The sequence below is a fragment of the Neovison vison genome, chromosome 5 (assembly GCF_020171115.1).
Source record: "Neovison vison isolate M4711 chromosome 5, ASM_NN_V1, whole genome shotgun sequence".
Classification (NCBI taxonomy): domain Eukaryota; kingdom Metazoa; phylum Chordata; class Mammalia; order Carnivora; family Mustelidae; genus Neogale; species Neogale vison.
Window position 1 is genome coordinate 108,199,129 of NC_058095.1, and position 20,227 is coordinate 108,219,355.

A 20,227-nucleotide genomic window follows, 5' to 3' on the forward strand; every position below is an offset into this window, starting at 1 on the left:
TATTTTGCACAGGGTACCAAACTGGTCTTTTAAAAAATTCAGACTGTGTTGTAACACTTTCTTGATGAAAACCCTCCAGAGATTTACCTCTGTGATTAGAACAGAATCCAGGCTTTCTTCAGACCTACTTAATCCGACTTCTGCCTACTTTTCTAAGTTCTCCTCCTTCCCTCCCCTCACTCCTGCCTTATTTTGTTTCTTTGAATACCAGAGTAATTCCTGCCTGGCTCTAGTATTTGCTCTACCTTCTGCCTGAATGGTTTCTCCCAGATCTTTGTATGGCTGGCTCCTTTTCATCTTCAACTCTTACCTCAAATGTCACCCCCTCACAGAAGCTTCCTCTGCTCATCCTGTCTGGAACAGTACCCCATCCACTGTCCGTCAATTCAGAGTCTATTATCTTGCTTTCTTTGGCATGGCCTTTCTCACTATTTTGAATTATATTATTTGTTTACCTATTGATGGCCTGTCTTCCTCTTATAAATGTAAGCTCCATGAAAGTACCTAGAATAATGCTTGGTACAAAATATATAATCAACAAATGATGTTGGAGAATAAATCAATAAATTGATCTTTGGATATTGAAAGATGTTGCTTTGAATTTCAGCTCCACAGCTTACCAGATGTAATGGGAAAGTTGCTTAATTTGGCATTGGAATACCAATGTCACAGAACTATTGTAAAAGTTAAGGGGGATGATTATGTAAAGCACTTAGTATAGCATTTGATGCATAGTAAGCCCTCAAATATGATAGCTGCTATTATTATTACTGCTATTAATTATTATATATCTCTGCCACATTTGATCCTTATGAACATTGCCTCCTTAAGACTCTCCTCTTCTGGTCTTTTTTTTTTTTTTTTTAAAGATTTTGTTTATTTATTTTACAGAGAGAGGGAGAGATCACAAGCAGGCAGAGCAGCAGGCAGAAAGAGGGGGAAAGCAGAGAGCTGAGCAGAGAGCGTGATGTGGGACTCAATCTCAGGACCCTGAGATCATGACCTGAGCCGAAGGCAGAGGCTTTAACCCACTGAGCCACCCAGGCGCCCCTCTTCTGGTCTTTTTGATGCCATACACTTCTAGCTGTGCTACCCCTGGAAGCCTCTGAGCACCTTCTGCAACCCATCGCCCACCTGATGACTCCATAATGATTCTTTCCATGCCTTGTGCCATGTATTGCTTGCACGAAACTGACTCGACAAGAGAAGAGCTCTTGGTCCCAAGGCGGCATCTGTGGGTTGGCCTAGGTGCTACCCAGGCTCCAACCAAGTGTTCTCTACAATGGGTGATAACCACCTAAATAAATTAACTTACTTCCCCTGAGGAACATGGACAGAGAGTGAGAGGGAGTGTGAGAGAGAGATACTGTATCGTGAGCAGGAGAAGCAGGGACAGAGAGTATTTGATGACTACAAGGACGCCTGCACTGGGCAAATGAACAAAACATGCAACCTACTTCACAACAACTTCACTGTATATCCCGGTGACCTTTCAGGTCCCATGAGTCCTGCTGCTATTTGAGGATGTCTTCTGGGGACACCTGGGTGACTCAGTCATTAAGCAACTGTCTTTTGTTTTTGGCTCAGGTCATGGGTCCTGAGATTGAGCCCACATAGGGCTCCACACTCAGTGGGCGAGGAGTCTGCTGGAGAGTCTGTCCCTCTGCCCCTCCTCAGGTAGCTTCACAAAAACCTCTATATCTGAGGTCACTTATCTGTTCCTCACTTGGCAAGAACCTAACCAACACCCTCCCTGAGTGGTTTCACTAGGTTGATTCAACAACCACTTATTAGCATTTACCATTGGTCACCCACTCATTCACTCTCATAACTCTGGGCACTTCTCACTCTGTTGGTAATTCACCATTGCATCGCCAAAATGACCTGTTTCCTGAGGTTCCAGGTCAAACTTCTGGGGGTCCCACTGGCACTTCTTAAAATAACCACCTTCCAAACAAATTCAAAATTTCTGCCCTTTCTCTCCTCTCATGCCCTCTCTGGTACAAATGTGTCCCTCCTCTTGTGTTCCCTGTCTTGGCTGCTGACACTGCCTACTCCCAGTCACTTGGGCTAAAGATCTTGGAGTGATCATTGCGACATCTGTCTTTATTACCTTCCACAGCTAAGCAGCATCTGCTGATGCATCTGCCCCCTTTCTTCTTTTATGACGCCCTTCAAGACTGTCAGTGACTTGGTCCGCCTCCATTACTTCTCTTCCCTCACTGCTCTCCCCTTGCTCACCTGCTCCCAGTCCCCTGATCTCCTTGACTGTCCCTGAACAGGCCAAAGACAGTCCTGCTCCAGGGATTTTGCATCTGCTATTCCCTTTGTCCAGAACCCATTTCCTGAGCTCTCCTCCTTGTCTTCTTCACACCTCTACTCAAATATCCTTGTGTCACCTTTCCTAATCACCTTATTTAAACTCTAAGAATCTGACGACTGATTCTCCCTAACCCCTTCTACTGCTTTATTTTCTCCAAAGCTCTCCAACATGCTACCTAACTTACTCACTCTTTTTATTTTTCGTATTCCCCCCTCCTTACCTTGCAACCTACTCAGGAGATAAGTACACCATGGGGGCAGGAATTAATATCCCCAAAGCTCACTACAGTGTCCCGCACACTGTAAACACTCCATAACTTAGTGTTTCATCCATTAATTGATTACTTGATCTCTCTCTGCCACCATTGTTTGTCTGTTTTCTTTTTAAACTATTTCAAGATACTTTATTTTTTAAACAGGTCACGACACTAAACTTTTGGCCCATTTGGCCATATACAAGCTATAAATGCTTGCTCAGCAGCTGAGGGGCATACTTTAGTAGCATGTGTGAAAAGCAAATAAAATTCATATAAAACAAATATTCAAGTAGTTTCCATAGGTTGTGTTCTTGTAGTCTTGTTACAATGCCAATGCCACATTCTGGGCATATGTTTCTGACCCTCATGGAAAAATTATAAATCTGGCCAGTTGAAACTGCCATCTGGTATAGCACTAGCTTTTTCTAATAAGCTCTATGTCTTGGCCCTTTTCAACCATTAAGAGCTTAGAATTGTCAGAGCAATGGTGTTCTCAGCTACCCCAACCGTTCTTTGTCCTTGCTACAAAAGGCAGTATCCTGTACCTTCTGGAAAAGCAGAGACCCATCTGGTTCCCCCAGGAGTATGGTGGAGACTGAATCCTGCAAGAGTCCATGATATTTTCCTTTTAGTTTTCTACTTGCACTGAAGTCTTGGTCCTTCCCTCTTTTTTAATCAGTAAATATTTTTAGAATATTTAGAATAGAAGGATTAATTTTGTCTGAAAGCCATGTTATATTCTGCTTCTATTTTTTTAAAGTTTTTTTTCTCCTTATAAAAACAACATATGCACATTTCATTTAAAAAATGTAAATATGGGGGAAAATCATCCAAAGATTTTTGGTATAATTACTATTCATATTTTACCATGTTTCTTTCTATGAATATTCTTCTCATGAATATGTATTTCTTGCTTTTTTTCCAATTAAGATTACAATACAGCAATATGTCAATGTTAATACAAAACTCTTTATATGTATAATTCTGAATAAATAAGTAATCTACTTTAGATAACTTCATTTTTTTTTCCTTTTCAAAATCATCCTCCTACCTTTGGACACATATTTCCAATTTCTTGCATTAAACTGAAATCAAGATTAACTTCTTTGTGCATATGGCTTTCCTGACTTTGGGATTATTGTCTTAGACTGGGGTTCCAGAGAGAAACTCTTGATATACAACCTACCTAACTTCTTTTCAGAGCTGTTTTTCTTAAGCTCTTTTGGATGCAAAGAGTCACTCAAGTCGCTTCAGTCACTGGGAGGTTTATAGGAACGACAACTGCAGAAATATTTGGGACAGGAATCCAAGCCATAAAGCCAGGCCTCCTGTAATGTCACAGAATGAAAAAGAATTAGCTGGGCCATGCAGACTGCAACTGAAGGTCATTCAGGATGCAGGGAGCTCTGGGGACCAGCCTATCACTTTGTCACCCACCAGCAGTCACAGCCCTGGAGGCTCTGCCCTAGAGATCCACCATTAAAAACTGGTCTATTTCATCTGTCCATATCAACAACTGCTCAACTCTCTATCTTATATTCATCACAGAAGTAATCTAATTGGGTCAGCCAATCATCATCATGCCTACCTAGACTGAATTTTTACTCCAAGCTTCATCATTGGTCCCTTGGACAGATTATCTTTGGCTATTCTTGACTAAGTGCCCATTTCTGTCTCAATCTTTTCTGGGGTTAGGCGAAACAGAACATGACTTTCCTACATTTCTTTTGTGATAATTTTTGTAATCTTGTAATTTTTCAAAATATTTAACCATCAGTGGCAGAGGCACTGACCAGTCAGTACCAGAGAATGTGCCATGATGGAGTGTCCCCACCAGATACCATGTTTAGCTGAGGACCCAGCAGGTTTGGTGGTCAGGCTATTCAGTACCAGTCTACATGCCCACCCAAAAGGTAGGAAATCATAGCAGCACTATTCATAACAGCCAAACTGTGGAAACAACCTGTGTTCATCAATAGATGAATGCATAAATCAAAATGTGTGGCATATCCATATAGTGGAGCAGTATTTATCCATTAAAAAGGAATGAAGTAGTGATACAAGCTACAATGTGGATGAACCTTGGAAACATTATTCTAAGTGAAAGAAGCCAGACACAGAGGACCACATATTGTATGATTCTATTTACATGAAATATCTAGAATAGGTCAATCCATAGAGACAGAAAGTAGGTTGTTGGTTGCCGGGGGTTGGGGGACTGTGGGGAGAGATGGCATAACAGGGATGGGATTTCTTTTTGGAAATAATGAAAATGATTTGGAACTAGACAGAGGTGGTGGTTATACAGCACAGTAAGTGTAGTAAATGCCATTCAATTGTTCACTTTACAATGGTTAATTTGGTGGTATGTGAATGTCACCTCCCAAAAAAGATATCCAACAATCCCTCTCTGGGCCTATATATGCAAAAGAATTAGAACCAAGGTCTCAAAGAGATACTCGCACACCCATGTTCATAGCAACATTATTCACAATAACAAGAAGTAGAAGCAACACAAAGGTCCACTGATGGAGGAATGGAGAAAGGAAGCAGCGTATACATAGTAATGGAAAATTATTCAGCCTTAAAAAGGAACGAGATCCTGTCACATGCTACAATGTGGATGAAACTTGAGGACATTATACTAAGTGAAATAAGTCAGACACAAGACGAATACCATATGATCCCACTTACACGAGGTATCTAAAGTAATTAAATTCATAGAAGCAGAAAATAAAATAGTTGGGGCTGGACGGTGATAGAAATGAAGAGTTATTGTTTGATGGGTACAGAGTTTCAGGGTTGCAAGATGAAAAACTTTCAGATTGCACAACAGTGTGAATATACTTAACACTGCTGAACTGTATACTTCAAAACAGTTAAGATGGCAAATTACCATTGTATTTTTTACCACTGTTTTTCTTTTTTTGAAGATAGAAGGGAGTTAAACACACACCAATGACAAGTAGACACTGGCTTTCCTTTTTAATTTTTACCAATTTTACAGGCTAAATCAGTATCTACTTTTTCAGAGGTCCCTATCTTTTATTATCAGTAATGTTCATTCATTTGCTCAACAAAAGCTTAAGTGTCATCCCAGCCATCAGACAACATGACTGGTGCTGGGGTTATGAAGTCACACAAGACAGTCGCTGTCCTGGTGGATTCACTAGTGGGGGCAATCCCTACCAACTCCCATTTGTCACACAGTGAAATAGAATTATACCTGTGTTAATCACGGGGAAGGAGCCAGATGGGTGTTTCTCAGTTTTGTGATTGGCTCCTGACCCAGTCTGGGAGTTCTCCTTGAGAAAGTGAGCTTTCAGGTGAAATCTGAAGGATGAGCAAAAATTGGCTAATTCATGGGAGTGAATGGGTGGGTTAGGGTTGGCGGGGAGAAAGGTACATCAGTGTTTAAAGGCCCTGAAATGAGAAGGATCCTTAAAGGATCTTGATCTTAACATAAGTAATGGGAGGTCAGGGAAGGGTCTTAATGGTGTGTGGAGTTGAGATATAATTAGATTAATCTTTTTTTTTTTTTAAAGATTTATTTATGTGACATACACAGAGAGAGAGAGAGATCCTGGGATCATGACCCGAGCCAAAGGCACAAGCCCAACCAACTGAGCCACCCAGGGGCCCCCAGATTAGGCCTTTAAAAATGATCTCTCTGTGCAGAGAATGCAATGAAGGAGAGCTAGTAACAATGCAGAGAGGCCACTTAAGGGGTACTGCACTAGTTTTAACCAGCTAGGATGATGACAGTGATGATGGTGAAGACACTTGGGTAAAATTGACACCACCTTGCAATATATTGGATATGAGGTTGTAGCAGAGGGTGAAATGAATGATGACTTCCTAGTTTAATATTTTTACGTTTTTCCCCCCTTTTCTGACTAGTGTATTTCTATCCATTGCTCATAATTATTTGGTAGTTTTTCAAGTTTCTTTTGCTTTATATGAATTGTATATTAAAGATAATAAGTCCCGGGGCATCTGGGTGGCTCAGTGGGTTAAGCCTCTGCCTTCAGCTCTGGTTATGATCTCAGGGTCCTGGATGAATACTCGCATCGGGCTCTCTATTCAGCTGGGAGCCTGCATCTCCCTCTCTCTGTCTGCCTCTCTGCCTATTTGTGATCTCTCTCTGCAAATAAACAAATAAAATATATAAAAAAATAAGTCTCATTTTTTGCCTTTATTTCTTTTTTTTAAATAAAGATTTTATTTATTTATTTGTCAGAGAGAGAGAGGGAGAGAGAGCAAGCACAGGCAGAGGCAGAGGGAGAAGCAGGCTCCCTGCCGAGCAAGGAGCCCGATGTGGACTCGATCCCACGCCGCTGGGTCATGACCCGAGGCAAAGGCAGTTGCCCAACCAACTGAGCCACCCAGGCGTCCCTTGCCTTTATTTCTTTTGAAGTATGCCAATTTTACATTTTTCCAGTAATTAAATATTTTCATTTGCATTAATGCAATTTTTTAGATGCTTACAGTAATTTCAGTCAGGTTACTTTAACAATTCTTTTGGTGGAAAGTTGACTATATATAAATAAGGCTAAAACAAATAGGTAGGAACTTAAAGCTGATGGCTAATGAACAACTGAATTAGTATTTCAAAGATGTGTCAAAAGGATGCCCCTTGCCCATCCCCTTTACCCCCATGAATGTGGCCAAAGTGAAAACCAGTATTTGAAATTTTAACTTCTGAATAGTTACGAGACATGTCTTGTATAGAGGTAAATGGTGAGCAAATCTCATTTTCTCTTCTGTGTCCATTCCACTCAATGCTCCCTCCCTGCAGTCACTTTTATTAATTTTCAGAACATACTTATGCAAAGATAAACAAAGACTAATATATGATCCCATTCTTCCTGCTTATTTTTAAAATAAAAAGTAACATACTAAACACATTGTCCTACCCTGTGGTTTATTCATTGAACAATATATCACATAGCCCTTTCCATATCAGAATACAGTGTGTCCTCTTTTTTCAGAGTTGTGTAGTATTACATTATGTGCTTGTACTCCATAAACTGTTCAACCTACCAAGTTCAACCTTCTTTTATTACAAACAATTTGGCTCTGAATAATCGTCATTTCACACCTGTGAAGAACAACTGTGTGAAGTTCCCACACTTTAGATTTTCTAGGAGTTGGGTAATTACAAAGATGGATTCAAGTTGTATGGAGCCTGAAGATTATAATTTTGTGGGCCTTCACTAAGAAAAAGGATACAAAATTATCTCACTCAAAGTAGATACAAAGTGAATATTTTTTAAATATGAAAGGAAATGAATATTTACATAGAATATGAAAGGCAATCACAATAGCTTTTTAAATTAAAAAAAAAAAGAAAAATGACATGAAAATCACAGAAACTTGTAAAGTAATATCTTTACTAATGAACTACCCGACATATCTCTATAATGCCTTCCTCATTCTCCCCCACCTTTTTTTTCTTAGCTGCAAGCACTGATTACCTCTTCTTTGGCCAGACATTTGTAATATCATTTTAAAGACAGAAAGCAGAAAGATAATTTAGTCTTCTCTTTAACATGGTTGGTTGAAATTCCTTCTTAAAAATTTTTGACTGTTGGGGTGCATAAAGCATCCAATTTCACACAAACACGCTTCCAATATGTAGTGCTGTTACAAGTTTGTGTCCTACAACTCAGAAATTCTGATACATTCTATTTCACAGGATTCCCATTTAAAAAATATTATAAATATATGGTGTATTTATAATTGCTACATTATCAAGTGTATCCTAGCAGGTAAAAATATGCATTTTGATTGGATATCTGTGAGATGTAAGCAGTCTGCATATAATTTTACATATCTAATGATTAAAATAATTTCTCACAGATTGGTTTCTGGCTCCATTTATTTCAAGCCTCGTTTCCCCCCCACCACTATCTACATAATTCTAATAACAGTCACCGTAAGACATATTGATATTTTAGTATGATCTCCAGCCTGCGGCTTGTAGTCAGACTAGCAGGTGGTTGGCAAAGTGAGTGGTAGGAGTATTTGTGGAAACCAGTCCAATACAAGGACGCCTAACGATAAGCTGGCTCTCATGGAAGTGACTGCATACCACATAAATATACCCTACTCCATCCAAGCTGAATGTGTCTTCAAGTCGGCTTCCTTTTACCTTATTTCCGGAGCTCCTGATGCCATTCCAATGCTACGCTTCACAAAGGAAAGCATGATGGAGACAAAGTCTGAGAGGAAAGAGAACAGTGGGCTTAACCAGTTGTGATTAAAATATCTTACTTTGCAAAGTTCTCAAAAACGACGTATCATGTTGAAAAATTGTTGGGACACTTCCCAGGGCCTCAAAAGGGACCTGTGCAAGTGAGGAGTCCCAAATTTTATCCTAAACTTACTGTTCTACCCATAATGCAAAGGCTTCCTTTTCCATGGTCTTGAATGCAGAGTGTGCTATCAAATTTGTAAATTTTTGCCAAACTGATGGGGAGGACAAAACAACTTAGAACAGTTGTATCTTGCATTTCTCAAATTCTGAGTTAAATTGAGCATTATTTCTTAGGCTTAAGAGCCATATGTGTTTCTTTTTCTGTGAATTCCCAGTTTATTTTTTTCCCTCTTGTTTCTATTGGGTTGTTGGTCATTTTCTTATTGATTGCTAGGAACTCTTTATACATTGGTAGATACATTTTTATCTTTATATGAACTGCAAATCTTTTTTATCTGTTGTTATTTATTTATTATCTCTTCGACTCTTTAGTATTATTTTTTGGTTGAGGAATAATTGGCCTCTAACTTTATGTTAGTTCCAAATATACAACATAATGAGCTGATATTTGTATACATTTCCAAAGTGATCACTACAATTAGTCTCGTTAACATCTGCCACCATACATAGTAACAAAAATTGCTTTTTCCTTGTGATGAGGACTTTTGAGATCTACTCTCTTAATAACTTCCAAATATACGATATAGTATTATTAACTCTAGTCCCTATGCGGTACATGACATCCCCAAGACTTTATTTTATAACTGGAGGTTTGTAAACTTTGACCCCTTTCATCCATTTTTCTTCCCTATGTGTGTCTGTTTTTGTTGCTCTTATTACCACACTGAAAATATTAAATTATTATATTGTTAACTTTACCATGGTTTCATTTTTTGTATTTGAGTATTTGATCCACATGGTATGGAAAATTTTTTGTTTTTTTTTTTTAATTGATGGTTTATATGAATATTCTAGCATCTGTAGAAGACGGATTTCCAGACATTCATCAAGGAAAGAGTAATGTTCCTAAGTCTCACCTTAAAAAAAAACTATACTTCTAATTGAAGTTTAATTATTAATATGCTTCCTTCAATGAGCTCATATTTATTGGATACCCATTATATGTTAAGTCTTCACGTTTCTCTCGTTGAAAAATGAGACTCCATGAGTGAAAGAGTTCCAAGCAAAGGAAGTAAAGACTCGTCTACTGTCAGAAATAGGAATAACAAATAAATATAATGCTCTGTGGCCAGAAATAAATATTCTTCATGCTTCCCAGACATCTTAACATTTATAGTATTATAGGTGGTTCTGTCTTTTCTTCATGGTTGGTGCCACATGCTTCCTGTGTGGGGACGAGCAACCTTTCTTTGTAGTGCAGGTAGTTATTTTCCAAGAAAAGATCAAATGCTCCTCTCAGCTGGAAACACCCACTCTCCATGTTGTTTCAAAGGGTTTCTCACTCCTACATTCCAGACATGTCCAAACTAAACCCTGGTCAGAAAGAGACCTGGCCCTGAGTTTCAATGCAACTTGTTGTCTTTTACTCTGGACTTAGATCAGAAAAATGTGTGTATTCTTCACTTGTGATTATAATTTATTAATTATGTAATAACTTTACAATACTTATTCAATATTCATCATTAACAAAAGTAGTCTTTATTCTTCTTTGGTGTTCAAAGATGAATCACGACCTGAATTCATTTAACATTCAGTTCTGTGGTTCTTCCCTCAGTGCTTAACAGATCTTTGAGCAAATTTAGGGAACTAGACCTACTTATTTTTGAAGGAAAGTGCCATTTCTGTAGCATAATCAGGAACTAAAAGACTAAAGTAACATTACAATTGAGAGGTGCCTCTGAAATCACTTTGTTCGATCCCCTCATTTTTAAAGATGAGGAAGTAAAGACCCAGAGAACTCTGAGGTTAATGACATGTTTCTTATGTTTATCCCAAGTCAGCACACCCATAAGTAATACCTTCTTTATTTTTATTTGGTTAATTCATGTGGTTAGTATGTGAGTTTGGTTTCTTTTTAAAATGTGTAAGTGTAAAATAGCTGGGAGAAAAAAAAAATTATCCCAAATCTCTCTACCACGGGACAATCACTGTTAAAAGGCAGCATGACCATCACTAAGGGAATGAGCTTTGGAACCAGACAGTGCCAGAGAGAACCCTATCATTTAACCTTTCCAAGTTTCAGTGTCTTTATGGCCACATGGGAGATGATAGCATTCACCTCATGATGCAGATTAGCATATATTGCATAGGTAAAGCATTCAGGTCAGTGAGCTAAATGATTGTATGCAATTCATATTAGCAATTATTAGTGGTACCATTGAGATAGTTCTCTATACATTTTTGTACCATGCTTTTTTCACTTACTGGATCCCATGCATTTTCCCAGGGCCTCAAAGAATCTTTATTAATACACATCTTTTATGTCACGACCATCTTTGTAGAGAAAAAAATGGAGGTATTTTCCATTTCAAAGCCAAGGTTACATATACCTTCTCAAAAGAAGAAAAGCTGAATCAGCAGCTGCCAACAAAGGGGAAAGGAAACAAGGGTTAATTAAGAGGAACTATTTTGGAATAAACAGCTGGATTTACAAGGGTGTGCATGAGAATGCTTTGATGCATGCATTCAGAGAGTAAAGGATATGGAATAATTGATGGCTATATTGGCAGATCAAAGTGTCTCAAGGGCATGTAGGCTGCAGAGTTAAACTGTTTGCACTTTTCTTGCATTTAGTGTGTGTATTTTGTGAGCATAATAATAATTTGTACGCACACAGAAGCTTTCATCTGGGGAGGAGCTCAGAGCACTTTGAAGATGTTAATAAGAAAAAGACCTGCTAATTAAGATTGCTTAAAAATAAAAACTCTCTTTTCAGCATGTTTACATGCTTGCCAGGAGGATTCCAACTTACAGAGATTTGTTATCACAAGTGAGTTTTCCACGTTTTCTTTTTAAAACACATTGTTGGATTTAGTGTACGGATAAAATCCTTTTCTGGAGGGTCACACCACATGGAACAAGAATAATTCAACAGTCTCTGACATGTTAATTTGGAGATCATACCCAGAAAATGTTGAGGTTAGAGCAAAAAGCAATACCATGTTGGCTATTTGTAGTGAGTTTTCAGTTTCAGACTAAACCCACCAAAATATGCTTAGAAAGAAGGACAAAGCATTCCCAGACCTTTCTGAAATTATATTTGCTAAAGGAAATTCAGGTAGCAGAAATCGTATCTCTGTGCGTGGTGAAAAGGATGACTTCGTTAAGGCTTCTACGAGCTTACCCCTCAACTTCCCTACATCCAACACACTAAAGCAAATCTCTACATAGATAGAGTCAATTCATGAAACCTTTCCTAATCCAGCTGTTAAAACTGGATGCCTCCCTTCTCTCTGCTCCCTGGGCAGTGAGTGTTATTTGTTTGAAAATATTATTTGTATAATGATTTAGTGTTTGAGTCTTTTTTTCATATGTCAGATAGTTATAGTTCTTCCCCACCAGAGAGAAAACTCCAAGTAGGCAAACGTATATTTTATTCATCTTAATATCCTATAGAGGGCTTAGCACAGTGTATGATCCTTAACACCACATGCCCATTAATAATTATTTTCAAAAAAATTATTATTATTTATTTTCTTGTATAAGTTTTTAAGATTTTGTTTATTTATTTGACAGAGAGTGAGTGAGAGAGTGAGCACAAGCACATGGAGGGGCAGAAGAAGAGGGAGAAGCAGACTCCTTGCTCAGCAGGGAGTCCAGCACAGGGCTCCACCCCAGGACCCTGAGATCAAGATCTGAGCTGAAGGCAGATGCTTAACTGACTGAGCCATCCAGGCGCTCCAATAACTATTTCTTTTAATTAAGAATTTTTATTATAGCAGTTTTGTAATAGAAAAAGAAATTGGATACAGCATCAATGTCCATCAACAGGGCAAGGGCTAAAAAAGTTATGAGACATCTGTACAATGGGATACTGTGTCACTATTAAAAAGAATGAGACAAACTTGAAAAATTCCATGGTCTATGGAATGAACAACTCAAGTAGAAGAATATGTATTTTAGCATCTTCTTTTTGCAAAAATAAGACAAAACCAAACAGGCAATTGAGAGATGCATGGGATGAATAGATATATGGAGAGCTAGCTAAATTTTTTAATTATGCATAGAAATTAGAGGATCTGGAGGTGCCTGGGTAGCTCAGTCAGTTGAGCGTCTGCCTTTGGCTCAGGTTATGACCTCAGGGTCTTGGGATGGAGCCCCATGTGGGCTCCGAGCTCAGTGGGGAGTCTGCTTCTTCCTTTCCCTCTGACCCCTCCCCCAAATAAATACATAAACTTTGGGGAAAAAAAATAAAAGAAAAAGAAATTGGAGGCCTTGAAAAATATGAGCAAATCATCAACAGTGAACATTCTTGGCACGAGGGACTGAGGGGAGTGGCCTGGCTGTGAGACGAAAGTCCCTCACTTATTACCCTTACCTCTGTATTGTTTGAAATTTTAGCAGTGAACAAGTATTATTTTTGGTCATTAAAGAAACGGAAATTTTTTATTGACTTCAAGTTTGGATTTGTTGAACTTGCCTTCGGTCAGGCAGATGACCTAATATCCCATATTTCTGCACTTCAAGCCTGTCTCCCTGACAGAGCCTCTGGCACGGAGCGAGCTGGAGGGGACAAAGCCTTCCTTTTTCAAGAGTAAGCATTTAGCTGGATTCACACTGACTCCCTTGGGCATCCTTTTGGGGCACCTTTCCAGGGCCTTGCTTTCTAAATTCGGTATACTAATGGGCTGGGACAGATTCCCTGGCTGACTTTGGAAGTTGTCAAAATCTCTCTGGTAACTTTCCTAGGCTTTTTGGTCTCTAACAAGACATGGACCTTTTTCAGTTGTAAATCAGCTTACATCAAAATTCAAGCAGGAGGCCATGCTGCCCCTGAAATCCCTTCTGCTCCCTCATTCTAGTCGCTGAGTTCTCACTCCCTTGAAACTCCTGCCTCTGGGGTAATCAGAAATAGCCACCTGGGCTAATTTCCTAAGTGGCCATTCTCTTGTTTTGACCAGCAGAAGGGGTGTGATCTGTTTTCCACATACAGTGTGTGTCCGTTGGCTTGCTGCCAGCCTGACTCTCTCAACCGAAAGAAAACCGAACTCTCTCTAAATCAGAGGACAAGAGGGAATTTATGGGAATATTGCAGATTAATCCACTTTGCTGTGATCTGGCCTGGCCCATTTTTAGTGGGGGCTGGTTCAGGGTTAGTCTGTGGTTACATAAACTTGCCAGCCATCCGGAAGAGGAAACAATACCCTCTGGTGGTAAGATTATATCCTGCACCACGTACCCTAAATTTCAGCTCTAGGCCAGGTTGCCTTACTTGCACTTGTACCTCAGTACACAGGAACATTTTTAATCACAGAAATCTACGCTTTTTAAAGTTTGTGTCTTTGTTTGTTTGTTTATTGTAATCTCTACACCCCACAGGGAACTCAAGTTCACAACCCTGAGATCAAGAGTCGCATACTCTACAGGAGTCCCCAGAAATCTATACTAAAAGAAATTAACCCCACCTTTTTTTTTTCTTAAAATTTTATTTATTTATTTTGACAGAGAGAAATCACAAGTAGGCAGAGAGGCAGCCAGAGAGAGAAGGGGAAGCAGGCTCCCCGCTGAGCAGAGAGCTCGATGTGGGGCCCAATCCCAGGACCTTGAGACCATGACCTTAGCTGGAGGCAGAGGCTTTCACCCACTGAGCCACCCAGGCACCCCTCAACCCCACCTTTTATCTTGAGCGAGAGTATAGAAATACAAACAGTAAAATTTCCCTTTCCCAATTAGGCTTTTATTGTTCCGAGTTACTGTGTTAAACAATATGCAGATAAAAAATTATTAAGTGCGCTATCATTCTGTTATGAAAAAAAATTCCCGTCATTCTGCAAACTACAGAGCTGAAGTTGATTTCTGAATATACCATTTTTTATGGTGGTGTTATTGTTATGCTTCTTGAAGGTCCATTTTGTTTTCAGAATGTGTCTATTGGTGTGGTATAGGTTTTTGTCGCTCAGAAGGTATGCCACTCTGTTCTGCTGCATGCGACAGTATTCCGATGTGTTCATAATCCTAGGTTCCAGTTTTCTTGCTAACGTATCCCCTCGAATTGTCACAGCTGGGTTGATTACCGGGGAGCATTATCACACCAGCTGCTCTGGCTCTGCAATTAGCAGGCCTGGTATGGAATGTTTGGTGTAAGCTGGAGTTCCCGTGGACTCTGGACGTTTGCCTTCCTGAGTCTCTGCCTTTGACTTTCCCTTTGGGAATCATGCCATAAAGGTCACTGTTTCCTGTTCCAAATATTCCTTTTAGTTTCTGTTTTGTGAGAACTCTGTATAAAGCTTTTTCTCTTGACCGTTTGTCCTCCCAGGCCCGAGACTGCTTCTGAAGTCAAGAGAACTGAATACACCCAGGATTCCTTCCTGGGAACTGGGTACTTGTCTTTGAAGAGTCGAACGTCTTTGGAGAAGCTTGTGGCACCAGGATTTGAGGTGAGAGAGGAGGAAGAGGGGGCTGAGCCCATCATTTAAAACTTGCATTTGCTTCTTGTCAGAATGCTCGTGGGCACTTGGTAGGTGACCGACCGCGCTGGTCTGTCTGGGATTGAGGGTTTGTCCAGGACATGGGACTTCTAATGTTAAACTGACAACGTCCCAGGTAAACTGGATTAGTTGGTCATACCGGTATGGGTTTAGGACTGTATGAATCCTTTCTTTGTTCCTCTCGCTCTCTGTAGGTAATTGCTCTTCCCTTTACCCCAGATCCGCTGAGAGTTGTTTCTTACGCAACCTATTAAAACCCATGATGTCGGGGCACCTGGGTGGCTCGGTGGGTTAGGCCTCTGCCTTCGGCTCGGGTCATGGTCCCAGGGTCCTGGGATCGAGCCTCGTATCGGGCTCTCTGCTCAGCAGGGAGCCTGCTTCCCTTCCTCTCTCTCTGTCTGTCTGTCTCTCTGCCTACTTGTGAGCTCTGTCAAAGGAATAACTAAAATCTTAAAAAAAAAACAACAACCCATGATGTCTGAAAATGACAGCCTATTAAGGATGTACTACATTTCAAACATGTTAACCATGGAAAAACCTTTCACAGGGGTTTAAAAATTACACAGACTTTACATAAACATGAACTTGAGACAGACCTGCTTACACCAGTCTAAAGAATTTCTCATCGTTTCTAGGCACAGAGTGAAGGTTGACTGTTAGATGCCACGTCTGGTGCTGGGGATGGGGAGCTGAATGGATACACAGATAAATGCCCAGAATGACCAGCGCTACGAGAGTGGTATAAGAGGCTAAAGAACAAAGTGATTACTGTGGGCTGGGATAGCGGGAGAGGCTTAAAACGAGAAGTGGGATGTGAGATTGCTAGAGAGGAATCCGGAAGAAAGGGTAGACTCAAGATAGAGGAGAAGACTTTTCCAGGCAGTGGAAAGAACAGCCTATAGACTCAGAAATGCCTGGGAAGGATGTGCCTAGGCGAGTTGCTCTGAAGCTAAGTTTTCAAATGAGGGGTCGGTTTGAAGAGGCTGTGTAGGACAATTCTTGTATTTCTATGCGGCTGCTTTTGCAATCACTGTAGACCCAGTGAGCACATCTTTACCGAACAGAGGGAGCCCTTCTTTTTCCTCCTGTCCCTCTGCCAGCTCTTTGAGGTTAGGCCTGGAATCTCCAAAGAATGACCTGACTGTCTCTGTAAATATTTGGGGTGCAAAGAACTGGACCATTGTGCAAACCCTGTGTGCCCACTCCACCCTTCCTCCTATTGAGTCCACTGCAGAGTGGGGCGGCTCACAGAGTATGGCCAAGGAAGCCATCCTTCCCCTCCTTGTAAACAAGCTTTGGCACAGAGATAAGGCGCGTTGGTCCCTGCACCCTGTTCTCAGCAAAAGCAATGAACATTTGTGCATGAAATGGGACTGTTAAATGACTGCTGGTTTCCTTTACACTTTATGGTTCATCAGTGGGTTTTCAATGACCTTATCGTAGACTGGACATAGCAAAATATCATGGCACAATTTTACCTAAATGGCCTTTTGCTTACACAAATCCCATTGTTCTGTGTCGAAAGGAAACCCTTTCCTTTCCGGGCAAAGACAACGTGAAGGTATGTTTATGAACTGGGTAACAACCACCGTCATGAATGAGACCAAGGAAGACAGAAGTAAACATAGAAGGTGCCTTCGGTGAGGTTTGGGAGAAAGGACCTGAGGAAGGTTCTCGTGCCTCTTCTACAAGCTTTCCATCTAAAAATTCCTTCTCATGGAAAGAAGAGCTTTATTCTGTAAATTCTCCTGGGAAGATTATGACCATCTTAATTCTCACACTGACAAGTTTGTATCAGTGTTTTCCCTTTGGTGAGTAATAGGTAGGGCCTTGAATACTTAAAAAGAGGCATCTGCAGATATGAGAAAATGCTGCCGAAAAGGAAGGCTTAGCATCTTAAAATCAGATTTCTTGCACCTAATTTTTTTTTGGGGGGGGGTGGAATTTGTCATAGCTTTTATCTGAAATGCCTTGAATCACAACCACACTCAGGAAAACGGTCTTTTATTTTCCTTGTTTGGGACTTGTAGTTTCTTAATATTGTAAGGTCTTGACCATCTACCACCTTCCTTTTGTTGTTCAATGTCCTTCCTTTTCTCTCAAAGTCTTTTGTAAACTATTTTAAGCTGCCCCATTTCTGCTCCTGAATTTCCCCCTTGATTCCCACTGGTTGTATTTATTAGCTCACAATGATTGCTTCCTTTCTCTGGTCTGGAAGGGCATAACTGTGCTCAGGTATGACTCTGGCCCTTAAAAAACATGAATACAAGGCATAAATATCATTAAGTTGATGACTGCATCTGTTAGAAATATTTTGATCACCATTCTGCTGCCATTCGTTTTATCTGAAAACACATGTTGACAACTAATATGTATATGCTGTAAAAAATGGGAGGAAAATTCCACTAGACAATGTGGATTAATCAGAAGCATTTTAATTTTTTTTAAAAAAACCCTAGCTTTATAGTTCTTTTTGTGCCTGTTGGCCCTTAATCATAGCTACAGCTGAAACTCCTTCTCTCCCCATTCTTTGAGTCTCTGGTATCTCCTTATCCACATCTCTTTGTAAATCATTATTTCTTTTAATTTTGCCATTGTTTCTGCCCTTGGTCGTGTCAGTTAGATCACTGTCATCTGAATTAAATGCTAAGACAGAGGGTTTGCAATTAAGTTAAAATGTTTCCTTGGAGTGGGTCCAGTTCTTCTTATCTTTTTGGATAAGCAATAGCTTTCAAGGTCCTGGCTGGAAGATTGTTATTTTGAATTAAGGATCCTTGTCTCCACATAATTTGAACAATCCCAGACTACAGGGGCATTACCCAGGTCCACCAGACCATTCTTCATTAGCGCTGTTCAGTGTGAAAGTCTAAAGAAGAACTTGGGCAGCCATGGTGGACCAGGCAGCTCCACAAAGAACATCCGAAGAAACTACTAGGAGAATATTCTACCATTTATGTCCATTTAAATTCCACTTCCAAGTCATACTGTTCTCTAAAAGTTCAATTAGTCCTGGTTCATGGCTCAAAGCTCTTTGAATGAATCAGCCCATTAGCCCTCTGAGGCATTCCCCTGAGTCTGAGAGCAGACAAGTGGAAATAACCCAGTTTCCAAATGTGGACTCAGAGGCACAGGAAGCTTAAATAACTTCAACAGGATCACTAATTCAGGCAGCAAACCAGTATACACATGGGACCGAGAGAGTGTCACAGTGTTCCATAGGCCTGAATGTAGTAACCTCTGCTGGTGTTCCTATAACTAGGAGATCCACAGCACTGTGGTGAGATAACCCACCTCTGTACTGAACTCCTCCTTATCCCTGACACTTGGGAGTAAACTTGGGAGTAAACAGGCGGACTTTAGGGAATATCATTCACAAAGGAAAGTTTTGTTTCCTGGACCATCTTCTCTCTGGACTAGAAATGCCAGAATTCAAAACTTGGCCCTACCAGAGTGACCCTGAGCAGGTTTCCTAACCTCACCATGACTCAGTTTCCTCATCTGTAAAAGCATGATTAGTAATAGTATGTCCCTCAGACAGGGTGCTGTGGGGACTGAACAAGTTAATTCATGTAAAGCACTTAGAACCTGACACATAAGTATGCCATAAACATGAGTTGTTTCTCTTGTTCTTCCTCTCCTTCTTTGGGAAGCTTTTTCATGCCAGGACCTTCCCATTCTCTTACTTCCTCTTCTTATCAAAATAGCAAAGGATCCAGTATCAGCTATTAATATTTTAGTGAGAAAGAGTTTCATGTTACGTGGGCCAGCTGGTTTGCTTATCAAGCGTTATCTCTAATTGTGGGATGAAAAACTTGATTCCCAGTTTAAGGAAGGTGGGGTACCATAAATGTTTTGAGGAAGTAGGGAAAAGTGGGAGATGAGAACAGGAAAAACCTCAGTTAGCCTTAACAATGTTGAAGGAATCTGCTTAAGTATTTGCAACGTTCATCTTCTGCTTAAGACCAGTCTATCCACTTGACCAGAACCCCTTCCTTCTTTTTTTTTTTTTTTAAGATTTTATTTATTTATTTGAGAGAGAGAGAGAGCATTAGTGAAAAAAGGTCAGTGGGAGAAGCAGACTCACTGCCGAGCAGGGAGCCCGATGCAAGACTTGATCCCGGGACTCCGGAATCATGACCTGAGCCAAAGGAGTTGCTTAACCAACTGAGCCACCCAGGTGCCCCCCCTTCCTTCTTTTAAAGTCCCTCTCCATCCCTATTCTGTTCCTTCTCTTCTCAGCATGAACAACTTTTCCTTTACTCACCATTAGTATTTTATCCTTCTTTCCTCCTACTCTAGACCAAGACCTTTAATTGCCAGGAATTCAGGGCCTGTTTTCAAGTGTCTTCTGCTCTGCTCCATGAGCCAAGTCTAGCCTTGGTTCTCTTCACCCCAACCCTGCTTTGCCTTGATGACACTGTTGTGTAGGCCAAAAGTGAGAAGATTTAAACTATGAAAGTATAATTTGCATATACCTGTTATGACTGGTTGTCTATTGGCATAATCATATAGAGTTTATATTTTTAAATATATAAAACATTGACTTTATTAGACTGTATTCGGAAATAATGAAACTGTTCTCATATGCTTGGCGTTCTTAATTAATCGTTGTCTGTAGCCTTATCATTTGATCACAGCCTTGTCCATGGCGTTTTTCCTGCCAGGCATGTGTAATTAAATGCATGAAACTCAATCCTAACTCTTTGCTACATGGGGGAGACAAAGCTAAAGAATGGAGAGGAGAGAAGACCAGGGGAGGGTAAATGAGAAGAAGAACTCCC

The 20,227-nt window shown here is 40.2% G+C and overlaps 1 protein-coding gene across 2 annotated transcripts in view; it reads left to right on the forward strand.

Annotated features, from left to right (window-relative positions):
• Positions 1 to 15,227: 15,227 nt before the first annotated feature.
• MED4 (mediator complex subunit 4) overlaps positions 15,228 to 20,227 on the forward strand; it is a 48,844-nt gene continuing 43,844 nt past the window's right edge. For both annotated transcript variants that reach the window (XM_044249728.1, XM_044249729.1), the window contains exon 1: positions 15,228 to 15,395. The gene's annotated coding sequence lies outside the window, so the exon portion shown is untranslated. The remainder of the gene's footprint in view (positions 15,396 to 20,227) is intronic.